Consider the following 19,053-nt stretch of genomic DNA (forward strand, 5'->3'; position numbering starts at 1 on the left):
CCAGGCTGGGAGAGCACAGAGAGTACCACCTTCCCTGGTCAGCACTGATTGTTTTCAGGGATCTACCCCTTTCTGCACTTCTGCTGCCAGCAGCTGAATTTCTGTGCATTCTCTCCAGTGTCTGCAGCTCCACCACTTCAGAGCCTCCAGACTCGTGTTCAATTTTTTAGCCCAGCCTACTTTGTAAAAGGGAGCACATCAATACCTTGTCCTACCTGACAAAATCCTGTGACTATGTCAGCCTAGCTGGGGAGGGAAGGGGGAGTTCAATTATCTGCCCCTAACACAACTAAATATATATATAATCTATACAAGATCCGTAATTACTGTCCTGATGGTAACACCAACATTTGGGGAAAAATATCAGGAAATGACAGTGAATCTGGGCTTTGATGGACCTTGGAGTTCTAAGCAGGGGAGGTGAGGGAGGGATGCATTTAATCAGGACTGACAGCTCATGCAAAGGTAGGGCACAGGAGGGATGTTCTTCGTAGGGGGAATAGACCAGTTTGGCTAGAATGTAGAGTGCAGGAGGGGAGATAATGTGTGACCACTCTGGAGGGCTGGGCTACAGTCCAATAGTGAGGGATTTTATGTACAAAACAGAGAAAAGAGCTTGGACTCTAGGTAAGGAGAGGGGGAGGATGGAGTGGAGAGAAGGCATTCATGCTGGAGCATGGTGGAGGAAGCAGCCCAAAGAGGGAGGAAGAAGAGTGAACATGCCTGGCCTGAGCCCTTTCCTTAAAATGGATTGTTCTGGGAGCAACTCACCAATTGGGGCATGGCCACAGTGGGAGACAGACCTTCCAGGCTGAGAAGGCTGATGGAGATGGCGGATCAACAAGTTTGGGGCATGGTGCAAAGAGAAGTCTGTGGAGTTAGAAGAGCCTGGAGAGGAGTGAAGGAAAGAGAAGACCTGAGGATGACTTCTGGCTTGGGAAGCCATGACTGAAACAATGCAGCTCTGAAAGAAAGCTCAACAGGCCCGATGCCACTGCTTTGCCCAGGCTTCCTTCTGAGACTCCTATCAGGCCAAGCTCAACTTGTGGCTGCTGAAGGGACTTTGAAGAGAAACATTATTAGAGAGGCTGAAATGTCCCAAGGGAGCATCACATCCATCCCAGGGCTGGCCATGTTCTTTCCAAGCTGAAGCAGCTATGAGTCTGTGCCTTTGTTCCTGGTGGCCCTCTGCCAGCATCACGAGTCCCATCACTCAGGTCTCTTAGACAAGTATCTAGACTTTGTTTGACAAACCCTGGTGCTGTCCAGCCCTGTAGAGATGAACTTCTGGGAACAAAGCCTAGGAGGTACTCAGAGCACGGGCATTCGCAGTACACCATGATTGAAGGGGAGGGGGGAATTTTGGACCATGAATTCCATCTCATTGAATTGTTCATGCCAAGGTGATATTCACTGCACCAACGGCGACTATGAATATACTGGTATAGTTCTGAATCACAAAATGTAGTAGACTTTCCATATAGAAGACAGAAGCAAACTATTCAGACATCAGAAACCCAAATCCCAACACTAGATGACCAAATTCATCATAGCAGCAAAAAATCTATTGCACAATATCACTGCAGAGAGCAATACCATCTGAAAACCTTCCCACAAACAAACACTCACATACTAGCTGTCTACTTGCCTTTGTCTTCTCTCTCCCCCAGCTCTAATTGCTCTGGCTCATTTTCTGCTCCACCCCTTCCTGGTCCACCCATTCAACAAACTCCTTCCACCACAGGCTCCATGTGATTACATCTGGCCTAGTAAGGGGCAGGGAAGATCTTTAATTTACCATTACCATTACATCAGGTTGCTTTAGAATGCCAGCACCTGTGCTGGGTATTAGGAAGACAGAGATGGAAACCAGAAAGTTATTTTCTGATAGATTTTAGATTTTAACCTTAATGGTCCTGTCCCAGGAATTTTAGTGAAAAGGAGGCTCATGAGAGGCATAGGTCAAAAGTCATGTTAAGCCGACATGTCAGCCTCTTCTCTATGGCTATAACATGGATCTAGCCCACCAGTGCTCTCCTACATGGAGTTATCGAATTATTAAGAACTGATGCGGACCTGCCCTTTAATCTGGGGAGAGCTCTTCTCTCGTTGCCCTTTCCTTGAATAGGAAGTATCTGTGTTGTACTTATCCCCCATACATCATTCTGTTCTCCAGCCTTTCTACAGGCCTCAGTCCCCAGAACAGCCCAAGGGAAGTGTACCAGGAAGGTAGTCAGAGGAAGAAGTCCCTGACTCCATTGAGTTCTGGTTGCCTTTGAGCTGAGGGTCCTTGGCCCTCCCACTCTCATTGGGTTCTAATGGCCACGATGGCTCGGGCCTAACCTTTGGATTTCTTAGTAGGCCATCCGTGCCTTGGATCTCCATTCTTCCACAGCATGAAGTGGATACACCTGGCAGGAACAGGAAATGATACTCTTTCTATATTTTGGACCATCTTGGACCATCAAAAGCACTCTGGTATGTGATGTTCAATTCCTGGATACCATGGGTTAAGAAGGACATTGGAGATGGAACTCACCCAAATAACCAGGATAAAAGAGAAGATGAAATGTCGAGTCCATGTCTGGAGGGGGTCAGTTGGAAGAGCTCCTCATGTTTATGCCAGATAAGAGGAGGCTATGGAGGACAGGAAGAGCATGCAAGTTAATTGGACTGAAGTGAGGGAGGGCTGTACAAAGTCCATGGTCTCACTTTCTCCTCTGGAGCCATCTGGGTACAATGGCCAGATAGATATCAGGATGACTGGAGATGGCCCCACTTATTTTGCTTGGCTGCAAACTGTGGAACTAGGAGCAGTGAATGAATGTCACAAAGGGGCAAATTCAGGGTGGATGTCAGGGAAAATAGCCTTGTGATGGAAGCTGCACACAAGTGTAGCACCAATGCAATATTCACAGCACTGACAGTGACTGTAAATATGCTGGCATGGTCCTCAACCACAAAATATAATAGACTGTCTATATAGAAGACAGAAGCAAAACATTTATTCAGACACCAGAAACCGGAATCCCAAAACCATGAAGCCAAATCCATCATAGTGGCAAAGAAGTCAATACACCATAACACCACAGAGAGCCACATCATCCTTTAGCCTCCTCAGAAACCAATGCTCACACGCCTAGATGTCTACTTGCCTGCTCTCCTGTTTTCCACCATCTAGCTGCCCTAACTCCCAGCTTCCTGTGGGCTCTACTCCACCCTCAGCAAGATCCTCCCACCACAGCCTCCATGTGATTACATTCAGCCTATTGGAAGCAGGGGAAATCTTCAAATCAGGGAAGATCTTCAAATTCCTTTAGGCTTATTAAGGGGTAGGGAAGATCTTCAAATTCCCATTCCCATTACAACAATCAGAAGATACTCCTTGGGGAGTCAGCCTCAGAGCTGCTGCAAATAGTAAGTGGTAACTTGTTGACTTGAGGATTGCAGGCAAGGGGGATGCAAACCTTATCTGGAGGCTCTGAAGGGATGGGACTACTTTTTATAAAAGGGGAGGATCATTCTAATCAGAAACATTTCCAAAAGTGGAACCTCAATCTCTTTACCTTAGTTGCTGAATGAAAGAAGCTCCAGAGAGAAGCTCCTGTCCTCCTAAGGCATTTGACTTTAATTTGGAGAGTTGAATCCCACAACCACAGAGGGAAGGGAAAAGTCCAAGGGTTTGAAGGGGCAGAAGGAAGCATCAGTCACCTTTTCAGAGAAGTAAGTGGGTGATAAGAACCCTGAGGGTCTTTCCCTCCCAGTTTTAAGTTTTTTTTCTGGACTAGGTTAAAAAGGCCATTCTTTGCCTCTTTTTTTTTTTAACCTAGCCTTAACCATTGAATGAGTGTTGCCTCAGTCAAACTGAAACCTGCTCAAGACCTTAGCTTTAAAAGGTCACTGCATTCTGAGCCATCTCCAGTTGTTCTAATGTGTATGTGGCAACTGGACCGAGATGGTTTTGATGGGAGCCCCTTCCAGCTCTCCTTGAGTCCTTGAGGTACAGGCTCTGGTAACCTCTCTGGGACTCTTGATTAAATCATCCCATTTGATGAGGCATTTGCATGAGGCAATAAGCCCCTTACATTGTGGCTGAGCCCAAGCCTCTGTTACTAGACAAAGACTTCCAGAGAAGTCTGTTACTAGTGTAACTAGTAACACGTAACACTGTTACTAGTTCCAGAGAACTCTGTTACTAGACAGAGACTTCCTAGACTAGTAACTAGTAACACTGTTACCAGTTCCAGAGAACTCTATTACTAGACAGAGACTTCCTAGACTTCCAGGCCCTATGCCTGTAGCTCCCAAAAGTTCGCCTTTGGGTTGTCTTTTACAACACTGGAAAAAAAATTTAGTTTATTTGGAGATATTAAAAAGGAAAAGTTTTTTTTTTTTTTTTGCAACACTGTTTGGCCTAGGTATAGCCTAAAAGACGATGAATCATGGCCTGTTTTGGGGGACTCTAAAAGAGAATACTCTCTTGTAGTTAGAGTCATATGGTCACAGAGAAGGCAGATGGATAGATTGCCTACGTAATGGCTTTTGTTGAACTTTCTCAGAACAAGGTTCTCAGGAAAGACTGAAATGCTTGAAGCTAGAGCCCCTCCACAGAGGGGCAACAGGGACCAATTGGATGACCCCTTTCCCATGGCTTCAGCCCCAGCCCCTCCCCCTCAGCAACTCCGAAGCTCAGGTGACTGAGGCAGCTCCCCCAGCCCCTTCTGCTGCAGCCCAACCCCTTCACCTCTAACCCAACACCCCTCATTTCCTGTCTCCTACACCATCCATATCTCCTACCCTGCATCTCCCAGCATGGCCCCTTCCCCCTCAGGGATCCCTGCTCAGGTCCCAGCCACTGGTCAGGCTGAAGTGCCTCCCCCGGAGCTGCACCCACTCAAGCCTCAGGCCCTACCCCCAGGCAGTCATAGAGGTATCTCTTCTTCTGACTCCCTCCCCTCCTGACTTTCCCCCTTGCCAGCCAGATCCCCCAGTCTTGCAGTCTGATCCAGTTCAGCCAGCACCCTCAGCCACTCTCTCCTAGGAAGTGGGACTTCCAATCTTCCTTCCCAAGCCCCTGTCCCCATAGAACCTTCAGGACTTTTTCCCTTAAGGTAAGCACTTCTCTCCTCATGTGGGGGCAACTAGAGTGCATGTCCCATTCTCCATTTAGGATCTCAATCACATTAAAGAAAAGTTGGGTAAATTCTCTGAAAACCCAACAAAGTTGCTGACGGCTTTCGGGACTTATCCCTGCGATCTGAGCTTTCTGGGGGTGATTTGCACATTCTCTTCTCTACCTGTTGTTCCACTGAGAAGAGGACAATCTGGAAAGAACCCCCCTAATTTGGGGATCGTGTGGCTAGCAGTGAGCCCAGAAAGTACCCCCCAGGAACAGCTGCTGTTCCCTCCAGGGACCCAGGATGGGATTATGAGATCCAGGATGACAGAGAAAAGAGAGCCCATATGGTACTTTGCCTGCTAGAAGGCCTAAGAAGTGCATTTCAAAAGCAAGTAAATGATCAGAAAGTTAGGGAAATTTCTCAGGCAAATCAAAAACACCCCGTCCTTTTCCTAGATAGACTTGTAGAAGCTATTAAAAAGTATACACATTTAGATCCTGACCCTATAGAAGGGGCAGCAGTCCTTTACATGTATTTCCTTAGTCAGTCTGCCCCAGATATTAGGAGGAAACTGCAGAAATTGGCATTGGGTCCCCAAACACCTCAGGCCCAATTAGTGGAGATGGCCTTTGGAGTGTTTAATAACAGAGACCTGGTTGCAGCAGAGGAGAAAGAACGCAGGGAATGCACCAGAGACAGAGAACATGCTCTATTCTTGGCTACTGCCATGGCCAGGAAAAGCCCCTCTAGGGGACCCCCTTGGAGAAAGCCCAGTCACTTGGGCAGTGGGGAAACCTGCTTTCAATGCCACAAGCAGGGTCACTGGTCCAAGGAGTGCCCCTCCAGGGCACACCCCACCCCAGCAGAGGGAGCTCCAGGAACTGACACCTCTCAGACTGTGCCCATCTGACCAGGAGGGACATTGGGGGAAGGATGGTCATGGAGGTAAAAATGTTAGAGCCACCTCCCAGGCCTCTGTCCTCCAGTCTTCCCAAGACTTGGAATGATGTGGCAGTGCTTCCACCTTCTCCATTCCTTTGCTGAGCCCTGGGCAAGCATCGAGGTCGAATGTAAGGTTACCTGCTTTCTGATCAATACGGGAGCTACATTTTCTGTTGTAATTAATTACTGTGGCTCTACTGGGCTCTCAATCTGTCAGGTCATGGGCATAGAAGGGAAAACTATGGGATGTCTCCAGACATAGCCAGTCCCCTGCCTACTTGAGGATCTGTTGTTTGAACACTCCTTCCTTATGCTTTCCTCTCATCCTGTCCCCTTGTTGGGAAGGGACCTGTTGGTCCAATTGGGAAGGCAATTTTCTCTAGTTAAGCCTCCCAGATCTCCCCATGTTCCCTCAGAAGTGTGGGAGATAGTTGAGTCAATAATTGGGATCAGGAAATTCCTGGGTGAGGTACGTGTGCAATGCCAGCATTTGTTTTTGACTCCTAGATCCTAAAGTCTCCCACCATCATGGACTATATCCAATTAAACCCAAGGCCTGGGAGGGACTGCAATCATAGCTGCTACTCAAGGCCCAGACCACCAGGTGAAAGCTTTGGAGAATTTGAAAACTAAATTGACCACCACTCCAGCTTTCTCTAATCTAGAAGAAACCTTTTCCTCTCTGCAATGATGGAAGGAGAGAAGAGGCTTTGGGAGTTGTTGCCTGTTTTTGAAAACTATTAGATTCTGTACTTTCTGTTGCTTTCTATGTGGTAAATGCCCATGGAGCAATTTAGAAAGGAAAGGGGTATCTGACAGCGTTTTGGCCTTGACACAGTCATCTTTAATTCCTACCAGGGAGATTGTCTTTTATCTTTTTTTTTTTTTGGTGCCTGTTTGGTCTTTGTTTGCTTAACCTCTTTGCCAGGTTTGTCTCCTCCAGGGTTCAAGCCATCAACCTCTGGATGACCACTAAGGCTATGTAAATCTCTGACTGAATCCAAGTTCTCCAGCCCACTGGACCTGGCATCATCCATGTTCTGGAGTCTGACCCTCTTGAACGGGACCCAGAGAGGCAGGGACAGCTTTACGCCCCTTGCCAGCTGTAAGCACTTTCAGAAGCTGAGACCAAAGGAATTTGCTTCCCATATGTTTGAGGGGGGAATGATGAGGTATGGGATCTGGGAGCCCCCTGGAGCTCTCCTTGAGGTACAGGCTCTGGGAACCCTCCTTGAACTCTGATTAAATCATCCCATTTGATGAGGCAGGTTTGTTATTAGACTTCCCACCCTTGAACTGGCCTAGCCCAGCATTGTTTGTAGTCTCCAGGTGGCTTCCCACCCTTGTTCACTCATTGACCTCATTAACTCCTCCTGAAGACCCTCCCCAAACTCTCTGCATCACCCCTAGGTCCCTCTCACAACCTTCTGTATGTAAGACCCCATCTCATGCCGTGTGGGGGAGAGCGCCACAGAATGACCCAGCACAGACTTACTCTGTGTAATGCAAGCCAACGTCTAACAAACTTTGCTTTTCTTTGGCTGAGAAGACTCGAGTGGAATTCATCGGGCAGGACCCGGTGTGCTGGTATTTTGGGGTCTCCAGAGCAGCCCTAAGCCCCTTTGGGGTACCCACTTCCAGCGGGGGGGGGGCGCTGCTGTGCCGCGTGGGCGGTGTCTCTGGTCCCGCGGGGCACAGGGTGGCGACTCCGATCTTCCTGGGCCCAGGCTCTGATTCCGTCACGAGTCACCAGGGGCCTCTAAGGAGGGGTAGTTTGTCCTCTTTGGGGGCGCCCCCCAAAGGTCGGAGCCTTCTCCAAGGGCCAGGAGGGAGAGAGCTGACCCTCAGCCTTCCCCGGGCAGTCGCTTGCCCCTGCCTCAGTTTCCCTCTCTGTAAGAATGGGACGGTCCCAGCAGCACCTGTCAGGGTGCCATGGGGTACGAAGCACTGATTAGGCACCCGCTGAGGGCCGGGCCCAGGCCTGGGGAGGCCAACCTGGAGGACCGGACCTGCCCTCAGGGGGCTTCCACCCTAATCAGGACCGCCCGGAGGGGGAGGCAGAAAGGGGGGAGGAGAACGGCCTGGCCCTTCCCCCCCTCCCCGCCCCTGTCAGGCCCCTCCTCCTGTGGCACCCCCCAACATCAAGGCATGCTGGGAATGTCGGGGTGCGCGCCGCGCAGTTTTTCCAGACGTTCGCGCTTGTCGGTTCCGGGTTGGTTCGGCTCTTTGTTCTGGGGCCGCTGCTGGGTGAGTGGGGGAAGGGAGGGAGGTGTGGAGGGAACGAGTGCGCAGGCGCGGCCCCGGCTCCTAGCGGGGCGGGGGAGGGGCTGCGGGAGGGAGTGCGCAGGCGCGGCCCCGGCTCCCAGCGCCACAGGGGAGCTCCTCCTCCTCCTCCTCCTCCTCCTGCTCTTCCGTCCCTGCTAGCCAGAAGACACCCTCGGACCCAGCCCGGGTTAGTGAGCGTGGGAGCGGCGGGACAAGCCTGGGCACAGCTCGTAGTGTGGGAGTGCTTGTGCAAGAGAGGGAGGGGCTGCGGCTGCCGGGGAGTGCGCGGGTGGAGGGGCCGGGGGCCGGGGAGCGCGTGCCGTAACTGGGGGGGCATTGCGCGTGCGTGGGCGCGTGCTCCGGTGGGGGCGGGGCCCGGCCTCCCAGGCCCCAGCCGGCCCCCGGGTTTGGGGGGAGGGGCGGGGCGGGCCTTTGGGACGATTAGTCCTCCCGGGCAGCCCCCTCCCCCGGGGGTGTCCGGGGCTGTTCCGGGCCGTGGCCTGGGGGCTCTTCCCGCGTGACCCATGAGCCCTGAGGACAGGGAGGCCTGTGGGGGAGGGGTCCCCAGAGGGGGCTGGGTGACGTCATGAGGACTCCTTCCCGAGGCACCTGGGGGAGGGGCTGTTCCCTCGCTCGCCCTTCCGGCCTGCGCATGTGTGAATTGTTGGCCGTGTGCGGGGCCGTGTGCGGGCCGAGAGGAAGCCCGCCTCCGCGCCTGTCCGGCCTTGACCCCGCCGGGGCTACTCTGCAGAGACGCTGGAGGGGTTGGCCTGTCCTTCTCCAGCTGGTGTCACGGATGAGGAAACTGAGGCAGGCCGGGTGCAGTGACTGGCCCAGGGTCACCCGGCTAGGAAGGGTGGGGCCCCCTCCGCGCCTCCGGGCCCGCAGTAAAGCAGCTCTGGGCCGTCTTGGATGAATAGCAGGACAGCGGCTCTTTAAGTCTCTTCAAGCGATGGGGGGCCGGTGAAGGGTCCACGCGTGGAAGCGGCCGAGGTTCCAGCGGGCACCAAGCCGGGCAGGGGCCCTGAAGGCGCCCTCTCACAAAGGCCAACCTCCGACTTCCAGGCTCAGACCCCCTGAGGCCTGCAAGCCGAGGATTTCTGGGAGATGCTTATCCCGGAAAGGGCTGCTGCTTCCAGCCTGGGGGCCTGCCCGGCAGAGGCGGCCCAGGCACGGCCTAGAAAGGTGGGCCGCGTGGGAAGGTCCGAGAGGCCCTAGGGCTCTGCCCCAGGATCGGGCTTTTCCTCCATCTCTGCCCCTGTTCCTGGCCTCCGCCAGCTGCAATGCCAGGGCTGTGGGGGTGATCCCTCTCCTTCCTCGGCCTTGTGCTAGCCCACCAACGTCCATCACAGGGCCTGGATTCCACACAAGCCGTCACCCACCAGGCGGCTCATCCCTTAGGGCTCCTTCTCGCTCACCTGTCCCCTGTCTCCCACTCTGCCTCCTCCTTCCTGCCCTGGGATTCAGGCCTTCTTCCCCTTCTGAGCAGAAAGACTGCCACAGTAAAACTTTGGCATTAGACTAACCCAAAGGAGTGGGCCCCAGAATTTGAGCTCCTGCCAGCCAATGGCCCTTGGGAAAACTGAGATTCTGTATCATACCATTTGAGCTAGAAATCCAGTTCTGATGGGCCTGGGTTTGTTTTAAACTAAATTACAATGTGGTCTCATTTAAAATCTCATGTATTCTCCTCTTAGGACAGTTGTGACATTTTACCCTCACGCTTTCATGCAAAATGCACTTAATGCTTAGAATTGAGGCAACATGAGGATAAATGATAAATATATACTAATTATAAAGATAAATGATAAAGATAAGAATTAAAAGCATCATTAGATCAAAATGGCTCTGTCCTGACATCTGAATGCAACTAGTCTAGAGTGTCATATTTATAAATGGATAAAGTGATTTTCTATGTAAGATAATTCAGAAATGCCTTCAACTGAATGGCTGTTATTGGGTTGGCAAAAAATTTTGTTTCAGATCTCTTATCAAAGTATTAAGATTTGTTTTAAATCTGTAAAATTGTTTGTATTCTTATTATGCTTCTAATTTCTCTTGTATTGTGACTTTTGAGAAACTTATATAAGAAATGCTCTTCATGTGAGCATTAATTCCTAGAGGCTGCTCTAGTTGTTTCTTTAAGAAATTAACTTTTGTTTTTTTAAAGCAATTGGGGTTAAGAAACTTGCTCAACGTTAAATGGCCAGGTCTTTCTGGGTGGGTGCTAAGTATCTGAGCCCAGATTTGATCCCCAGGTCATCCCGACACTGGAGTCAGTGCTCTTACTCGCTGTGCTACCTGGCTGCTCCACTTAATTCTTCTTTTGATGTAAATGTTTTGAAATAATGAATTAAGTTGTTAGAAAATATGGTACCAAAGTTTAAAGACCCATTGCAATTAGGTCTGTTTTGCTTTAAAAAGAATAATAATAACAACAACTTTCTGTTTGGGAAATGTGCACTAAATTCTCTTTACCTGGACAGGTCTTTGGAGACTTTCCAGGTACCTTCAGACCTTGGAAAGAAATTGCTGAAAAAAATAATGAAATAGTTTATGGAAATTACAAAATTCCACTTAGAACATCATGTGCTTCACTTATCTCTTTGAGCCAGTTGAATCTCAGCAGACCCCACCTTGATTCAAAATGAGGAGCCTTTTTTTGAATACAGTTGATGGTGTCACATCTTGGAATGCAGAGAAGGAAAGTCTAGGGACTCACTCCTGGTAATTCAGCAAGCATTGATTGTGGGCCAGCCTCTGCTGAGTGTTGGGGGGGGGCAGCCCCTGCCCTCAAGGAGCTCACATTCCAATTTGTTTAGTCAAGTAAAGAGGTCAGCAAACTTGTATTAAGTGTCTGGTAGGGACCCAGCAAGTCATGGACTCCTGGGATACCAAGAATGGAAAAAGAAAACCGTAGACGATTTGCAAATAACTGCACACAAACATACACACCTACATGCATAGTCAGAAGCCAGGAGGTGCAGTGGGTAGAGTTGTGGGCCTGGATTCAGGAAAACCTGAGCTCAGATACTTCCTAGACAGTTGGGCTGTTTTCTCCACTGTATAATGGTGGTAGTTGGATCTACAGGATAGTTATTGCTAGGACCAGATGAGATCGTGTTTGCAGAGTATTTCTGCACAGCACATAATAAAGCTCTTAATAAATGCTTGTTTCATACTTAGAAAATATACATATGGTAAATCTCAGGAAATCAAACAGAAGATGGACCAAGAAAGGTTTCTTGTAGAAGATGGGACTTTAGTCTCGAGTTGAAGGCAACTGGTGAAATCAGGGACAGAGACGAGGGGAGACAGCATTCATGGATGGGGGGAGGGAAGGAGCCAGGGAAAATGCAGTGGGCAAGGGGGAGCTCTCAAGGTGACCAGACTTGGAGACTGTAGCCCAGGTAGGATTCAAGGCTTGTTGTGGAATTAGGGAGCCCCAGACAATGTATGACAGAAGTGGGGTCATTCCAGGGGTGATGGCATTATGGATGATGGGGGACAGGGAAGGTCCTGGAGGAAAGGGGGGTTGGGGAGGGCTGGGAGGCCCCACCCAGGGGAGGCTGGCTCAGAATGGGAGTTCTGGGAGCCTCAGCTCCCTCCCTTGGGGGCTGACATCTCTTTCTTTCCTTGGGGCGCAGATCTCGGTACCTTCTGGAAGCCAGCTTTGCCTGTGCAGGGCCCAGGAGCCCTCCCTGCCCTCAGCCCCTGCTGGCTGTCCTTTCCCCAGGCCCCTTGGTCAGTGCTCTCTGGGGGCAGGCCTCGTGGTCACCTCCCAAAGGCCTGGCCTTCTCTCCCCACCTTTACCTTGGGGTGGCCAGTGAGTGACGTTCCTGTCTGCCCCACAGCCTCCCTTGGGGGCAGAGCTCTGCTCGAGGGGGTCACTGAGGCTCTGCCTGGGCTCTCCCCTTCTGCCTCCTGGGTCTCTGTAGGAGGATGAGGGAGGGGAGCAGGACATAAGGAGTGTTGGAGGGTGGAAAGGAGCCCTGGTTGTGAGACCTTCTCCTGGCCCAGAGCTGCCCAGCTGGGCAGGAGGCAGGGGCCAGCGTGAAAGTGGGCTAGGCTTCTTTCCGTGCAGACGGGTCAGACCAGAGACAGGCTGGCCGTGGTTGGTTGCCTGGGTTCCTGTGACAGAGAGCACGGGGTGCACCGTGGCACCCCCACCTTTTCCCAGGGTGGCCTGAAATCCTTTGGCAAGCTGCAGGTGCCCCTGGGTATATGTTGTGCAGGCCTGTCCTAGCCTGACCCTCCTTGCTGCCTCCTTTTTTTCTGTTGGAGTGTGTCCCCTGAGGGCAAGGCCAGGAGCTTGGTGATTCCTCTCAGACCTCACTCCCTTGTACATCCCTGTAGGCCAGCCTCCTGCCTAGGAAGACCAAGGAAAGACCATCTTCCCCTCTGTGATCCTCATCCTTCCAGTCTGTCCTGTCCTGCCCAGCCTGCAGACCACCAAGGCCTGGTCCAAGCAGGGAGCCTGGAGGCAGAGGAAATGGCCCCTGGCACCCAGAGCCCCCCAGCCCAGGTGAGTGCAGCCCTTCCCCAGACCTGGCCAAAGTCAGCCACTGTGGCCATTTCCATCAACGGGGGACTGTCCATGAGGCTGGCCATCTCTTTTCTTTACAAAAACGGATATAACATTGAATACAGTAGTAACCACGCTGCCCTGCTCTCTTCTTCTCTGCTTTGAGGTGAAACAGTGACACTAACCACCCCTGGTCCCCCAATTGCTGCCCTCTGTGTGTGTCCCTTAGGTTCCCCCTCATTACAGCTGACTGGCAGGGGTGATCCCCTCACTCACTAGGCCCTATCCATAGACATCATGTCTTTTCTCTCTTCTTGGCTGCCTAGCCCACCTTCCCCTACACACAAGTCCTTCCCCCTCCTCTGTATCTTGTGGCCAAGCTCTCCCACACATCAGCTGCAGGTCAAGGACAAAGCCTTCCCACTGAGGCTTGTCTGGAGAGGCCTGGAACAGAGGCCTGAAGGCTTTCCCTGCTCTTCTCCTTCCCTGTGTTGTCTTTAGGGCAGAAATTGCCCTCCTGGTCTGGACACTGACTCTGCCTCGGCTCACACAAGTCTTCCTTCCCATTGACCATTTCTCAGGTCAAGTCAATAAGCCTTAGAAGTGGCTCCTTTGAGCCTGGGCCCTGTTCTAGGTCTTGAGAATCACCCAGTGCTACAAGTCAAGGCCTGATTTTCTGGATACAAGAAAGTGGCGACCCTGATGGACGCAAACCTTAGACATGCGTTGTCTTTACAGTTGTTTCTTCTCAGAAAGCCGGAGTTCACCCTTTACCAGCACACCGCTGCCTGGATCCCTCCTCCTTTAGAGGAGCCTGCCCGATGTTTTTGTGCTCTGGGGGTCCCAGCAGACCCCCTTCCTCCCTCGTGTGAGGGCATCAGGAAAGCTGCTGATCCCTTGTGCTCTGGACAAGAGGAAATGGGAGGCAAAGCATGGGAGAAGTGGGGAGCGGGGCACTGGTGGCCCCTAGTGGAAACAAAGTGGGGAAGTGGCAAATGGCAGGGATGGGGAGAGAGAGTGGCCAGATACAGAGCTAGGCCCTGAGCCCAAGGTCAGCCTTGGAAAATGATTAGGAATGAAAAGTGAGGGAAAGGTCTGATACGATGACCCAGTCAGTCATCTAATGTTTCTGATGGGATGGATGCCTCTGCCAGGCACTGGGCTGGTGTGAGGGGAAAAACTACAGAGAAAGGAATAATCCCTGCTTACGTTCTAATAGAGGAGACTACAAGTGTCCCTACCAATAGAAAGCACTTTGAGGAGAGTGCGGAGGAAAGCCAGTTTGTAAGGGCTTAAGGAGCGGGTGGCAGAGGGCACTAGAGAGGTCAGACGGATCTTTCAAGGAGTTTGGCTAAGACAAGGTGGTGAGTGAGGCAGGATGGTAGCTCGAGGGGTGGTGAGGGTTTAGGGGAAATGACCTCAAGAATGGGGGGATGGATACGTTTGAAGTCAGTAGGAAGGGGACCAGCTGATAGAGACAGGTTACAAATGTGAGACAAGGGGAGGGGAGGTAGGGATGACTGAGGGTGCAGACAGCTGGAGAAGGCAGCCGGGGGCGGGGGCATCAGTTGCCCTTGTAGATGGTCAGCCTTTGGGAAGACAAGGCTCCCAATTTGTTAGAAAATGGAGGAAAGAAGCCAGTGTAAGAGCACACAAAGAGGTTCTGAGGAGAGAAGCAAGTAGTCACTCAGTAAACACTTATCAAGTGCCTGCTGTGTGCCAGGCCCTGTGCTTAGTAGTGGGCATGCATAATGAGGCCCAGAGCAGGGTCTGCTCTCCAGGTTTCCCAGTCTAGCGGGGGAGATGGCGAGCACGGAGGAGTACAGACAAGCCGTAGACAAGGGGCATGTTTATATAGGGATGGAGACAATGGGATATGGTTAGCGGAGGGAAGAGAAGCTGGGAAAGGCTTCCTGTAGAAGGTGGGATTTTAGCGGAGACTTGAAGGACCCCAGGAGGCTGAAATGAGGAGGCGGAGAATTGGCGAGCCAGAGAAGGTGCCCCCAGCTAGGGATGGAGTGTCTTTGGCGTAACAGGGAGGCCAGTGTCATTGGATCCAACAGTAGGTAGTGGGAGTCAGGTGTCAGAAGAATGAAAAAGGCTCGTTCGTGGCGGGCTTTTACAGACAAATGAGAAACAAGATACTCAGATGGAGTGTGGGTAGTCAGTGGTTAGCAGGCATTTATTAAGCTCCTACTGTGTGCCACACACTGCTGCGGCCTCCATGGAGATTTGCATTTCTTGGCCCTGCAGTCCAGCTGGAGCTGCAGAGGGCAATGGTGAGGTGGGCACCAAGGCTGATGATGTGACGTGTTTCTGAGCCTCTTTTGGCTTGGTAGAGAAGAGTGACAGACACGTCCCACGGTCATGGGGCAGTTTGAGTCGAGCTCTCTCCTTCAGTGAAGGTTTCAGTGCATAGTGGTGAATGAAGTAGGTGGGATGATGGACAAGGAAAGAGAGTTGGAAGAGCTTTTCTTCTGAAGAAGGTCAGGCTTCAGTTATAGACGAATGCTCAGTAAAAGATCAGCCTTCCCATAGACATTGCGCCCCCTGAGTAAGTATAATGCGATAGAGAATCGCCACTTGGGGACTCTAGTGGGAAGGAAATTTCCTTAGATCCTTGGGATCTCAAAAAATAGGAAAATGGGAATACATTCTTTAATAGTTCAGAAGGTCAATAATAACAGTAAAGGGAGCCAAGGGTGTAATTTGGATTACTAGTAGAACATATGTCAGATGTTTTAAAGAAGAAATCAAAATGATGAAAACGTAAAGGCTTTTATCCACATGAAATAGAGTTACTCCTAAACAATAGAATGTCTGAAAAAGTGAATCATATCATTCTGTCAGAAGTGGAAGAAAATTAAATGGTAGAGCCTCAAATACCAAGGACATTGACCGAACATGAGTTCTACATGTTGGCAAAATAGGTCCCCACTCCCAGGTTTCAGGGTATTTGCAGATCTGGCCACTGTCTTAGTCTGCCTCTTAACTCATTCTCTTGACCTTCTTTTTCCTTTAAAAAAGTTTATCATCTTGTTTCCACCATTGTCTTCCCAATGCTCTAGGGCTTTAGGGGCATGTTTAGATTTTTGTTTTTCATAAATAAAATGTCTGTCTTATGACAGCTAAGTCTCCAACTCCAGTTAGTAGGACTTTCACATCACCTCTCCCTTGCCTCTGAAGGTTTTCATGCCTCAGTGATAACATATATCTTCTCCCTGATTTTACAGGGAGAAGCATTTCATGATAAGACGTTTTTCCAGCTTTTATTGTTCCATTATGAGTCTCACTTCAAATACAAAATTCTTTTCTCAACATTTCATTGGGCTATTATTGACTATGGTTCACATGTTGGTCTTGACACTCATAAAACTTTTGGGCAAATCCCTTCTGTGCTTGGGTTTCCTCCTCTGAGTTGATGAGAATCGCGACTAGATGAATTCTGAAATCTCGTTTAGCTCTAAAGTTTGTGACTTTTGATGGTTTAGGAATCGGTGACGTTCCAGGATGTGGCTGTGGATTTCACTTTGGAGGAGTGGGGCCTGTTGGACCATTCTCAGAAAGAGCTGTACAAGGAGGTTATGCTGGAAACCTCCCAGAACCTGCTGTCCCTGGGTAAGGAGCATTTACGCTGCTACCTGAATCTGCCATCAAAGGAATGGCTTCATTCCTCCCTCCTGTGCAGGGTTTCAGCATTTATCAGTTGTTCAATAGGCAGGAGTGCTGGTCTCTCCACAGGGTCCTCCTGGTGCCTGGTTTTCCTTTGAAAGGTCTTTGAGTCACATTATTGGAAGCTGGGACTTTCCTGTGTTGCTCCTGAAATGGTCTCTTTCTAGGGGTGGCAAGGTGGCACAGTGAGTAGGGCACTGGGCCTGGAGTCAGGAGGATCTGAGTTCAAATCCGGCCTCAGACCTTAGGCAAGTCATATAACCCCAATTGTCCTGCCTTCTCCCCTCCAAAAAGCCAAAAAAAAAAAAAAAGACTTTCCTGTTTTTGGGAACGTGAGGTCAGAACTCAAACCAGTGATTCAGAATCTCGGACTTGGAGCTAATCTCAGAGGTTGTCTAGGATCTTCTAATTGGATGTGAATTATGTCTCTGAAGATCGCTCATGTGGCTTTTCCTTGACGCTGGGCAGTGAAGGCAACCGTCTGCCTGTGAAGGCCGCCCCTTCCTCTTGGGGACGGGCCTAGACTTTAGACCCATCTTCCTGTTAGCAGGCATCACTCTGTAGCTCCTTGCTCCCAGTCCTGCCTGGTTATTGTCATTTGATCCTCACAGGAGCCCAGTGACTTGTTACTATTATTGTCCCCATTTCATAGTTGATAGACCTGAGGCAACCAGAGGTTGCATCACCTTCCAGGAGCACATAGCTGCCATGTGACTGAGGCTGGTTTGGACTCTTCATTTTGACTCCAGGTTCAGACCTCTTATCACTGCAGTAAGAGCTGCCTCTAATTTCTAGATAATGGCAGCTAGGGAATGTGCCTATCCATCTGTGAAAGAGGTGAGAAAAGTGGAACTTTCTGATTCCACATGGGTGCCCTGATCTCTGCCCCCTCCCAAGATCTCAGCACTCAAACCGTGGGAACCATCCTTGAGGGGTGCTGAGAGTTATTTTGTGGTCCTTGCTTGCACGTCTCCTTTCCCTAAACAGGACTAATTGTATATTTCTCTCTGTGCTTATGTTTTATTTATTCTGTATTCCCAGGGCTCCCAGTTCTTAGAGAAGATCTGCCCTCCCCTTTTCATCAGGGAGAAGCACCAGGGACACAAAGGCCAAAAGGCCCAAGGAGCTCCTGGCCAGGTGAGTGAGATGAAAGCAGGTGTCTGAGGGCTGTTATCCCAAGAGGCATCACTGTGTTGTGGCAGGGAGTGCTGGCCTTGGGGGCAGGCACACCTGATTTGGAATTTGTTTTTAGATACATTTCAGCAGTGGGATCCTGGGCAAGTGACTGCACCTCTGAGCCCCAGTTTCCTCTTCTATAATATAGCCGAGGGGCTCAGACTCCTTGCCTTTCTGTTACCTTCCAGGGATAAGTCTGTGATCCTCTAAGAAGTCATTGTGTGGAGCTTTGGGGCATAGAACTCTCCTGAAAGCATCCAAAAAGGGGTGATGGCATCCAATCAATATGAACTCTTTCCTAGGTTTTATTCACGTCAGTAAGAATTCATTAAGTGCTTACCGTGTTCTAGACCCTGTCTTAAGTACCAGGAATACAAAGAAAGCAGGGCCTTTCAGGACTATTCTGAAGGACTTCACAGTCTGTTTGGGAAGACTAACTGCAAATAACTCTGCACTGACCCACGGCATCCAGGACATACTGGAGCTGATCAGGAGAGGGAAGGCACCAAGGCTGAGGAGGACTGGACAAGACTTACTGTCGTGATGCGTTGTAGGTGGGAGGTCAGGAAAGCCAGAATGGGCATGAGGGGCAGCCAGAGAAAACGTGGAGTTGGCAGATGGAGTCCCCTGGTCAAGGAACAAAGAGGAGGCCTGAGCCACTGATTACTGTGCATTTGGAGGGGCAGTGAGGTGAAAGGAGCCTGGGGAGGTGGGAGGGGCAGATGATGGAGGGCTTAACAGCCCAGCAGAGGATTCTGTAATTTGACCCTGGGGATGGGGAGCCAAGGAAGTTTAGGGAGTAGGCAGTGACATGATCAGAAGTGCTTTTTAGGAAGATAAGTTGGACAGCTGGGTGGAGGAGTGAGTGACCTGGAAAGATACTTAACCAACAGCAGGCCCTTGGTGTGAGGTGATCAGAGCCTGGTCCAAGAAAGTGGCAATGTTGGGAGACAAGGGGATGTGTGGGAGAGATCTTTTTTTTTTTTTTAAAACAGTTGGGGTTAAGTAAGTTGCCCAGGGTTACACAGCCAGTTATTTTGTGTGGGTGTTAAGTATCTGAGGCCGGAACCGATCCTGGGTCCTCCTGACTCTGGGGCTGGCGCTCTTACTCACTGTGCCACCTGGCTGCCCCTGGAAGAGTTCTTAAAGAAGAATCGATATGATTTTCCGCAGTGTTCAATATGGATGAAGATGCATGTGTGAGAGATGATGGTGAGTGGGTGACACCTAGGTTATGAGCCTGGATGATTGGAGGACGGTGCCCGGGATGAAAAATAAGAATAAAAAGCAACATGCTTTTTACAAGCAATAACATAAGCAGTAAGAAAGGAAGAAGACAGAAATGTTAGGCAA

At 50.4% G+C, this 19,053-nt stretch overlaps 1 protein-coding gene and 1 pseudogene across 1 annotated transcript in view; both read left to right on the top strand.

Moving 5' to 3' along the window:
• LOC138168177 (KRAB domain-containing protein 4-like) overlaps positions 1-19,053 on the top strand; it is a 367,151-nt gene that overhangs the window by 248,548 nt on the left and 99,550 nt on the right. The window lies entirely within an intron of this gene.
• The window catches only part of LOC138168204 (zinc finger protein 850-like), a 63,567-nt pseudogene continuing 57,201 nt past the window's right edge, over positions 12,688-19,053 (top strand).

This window comes from Petaurus breviceps, unplaced genomic scaffold, assembly GCF_028583685.1.
Source record: "Petaurus breviceps papuanus isolate PSGF00001 unplaced genomic scaffold, PetGlider_PUasm1.0 355, whole genome shotgun sequence".
Classification (NCBI taxonomy): domain Eukaryota; kingdom Metazoa; phylum Chordata; class Mammalia; order Diprotodontia; family Petauridae; genus Petaurus; species Petaurus breviceps.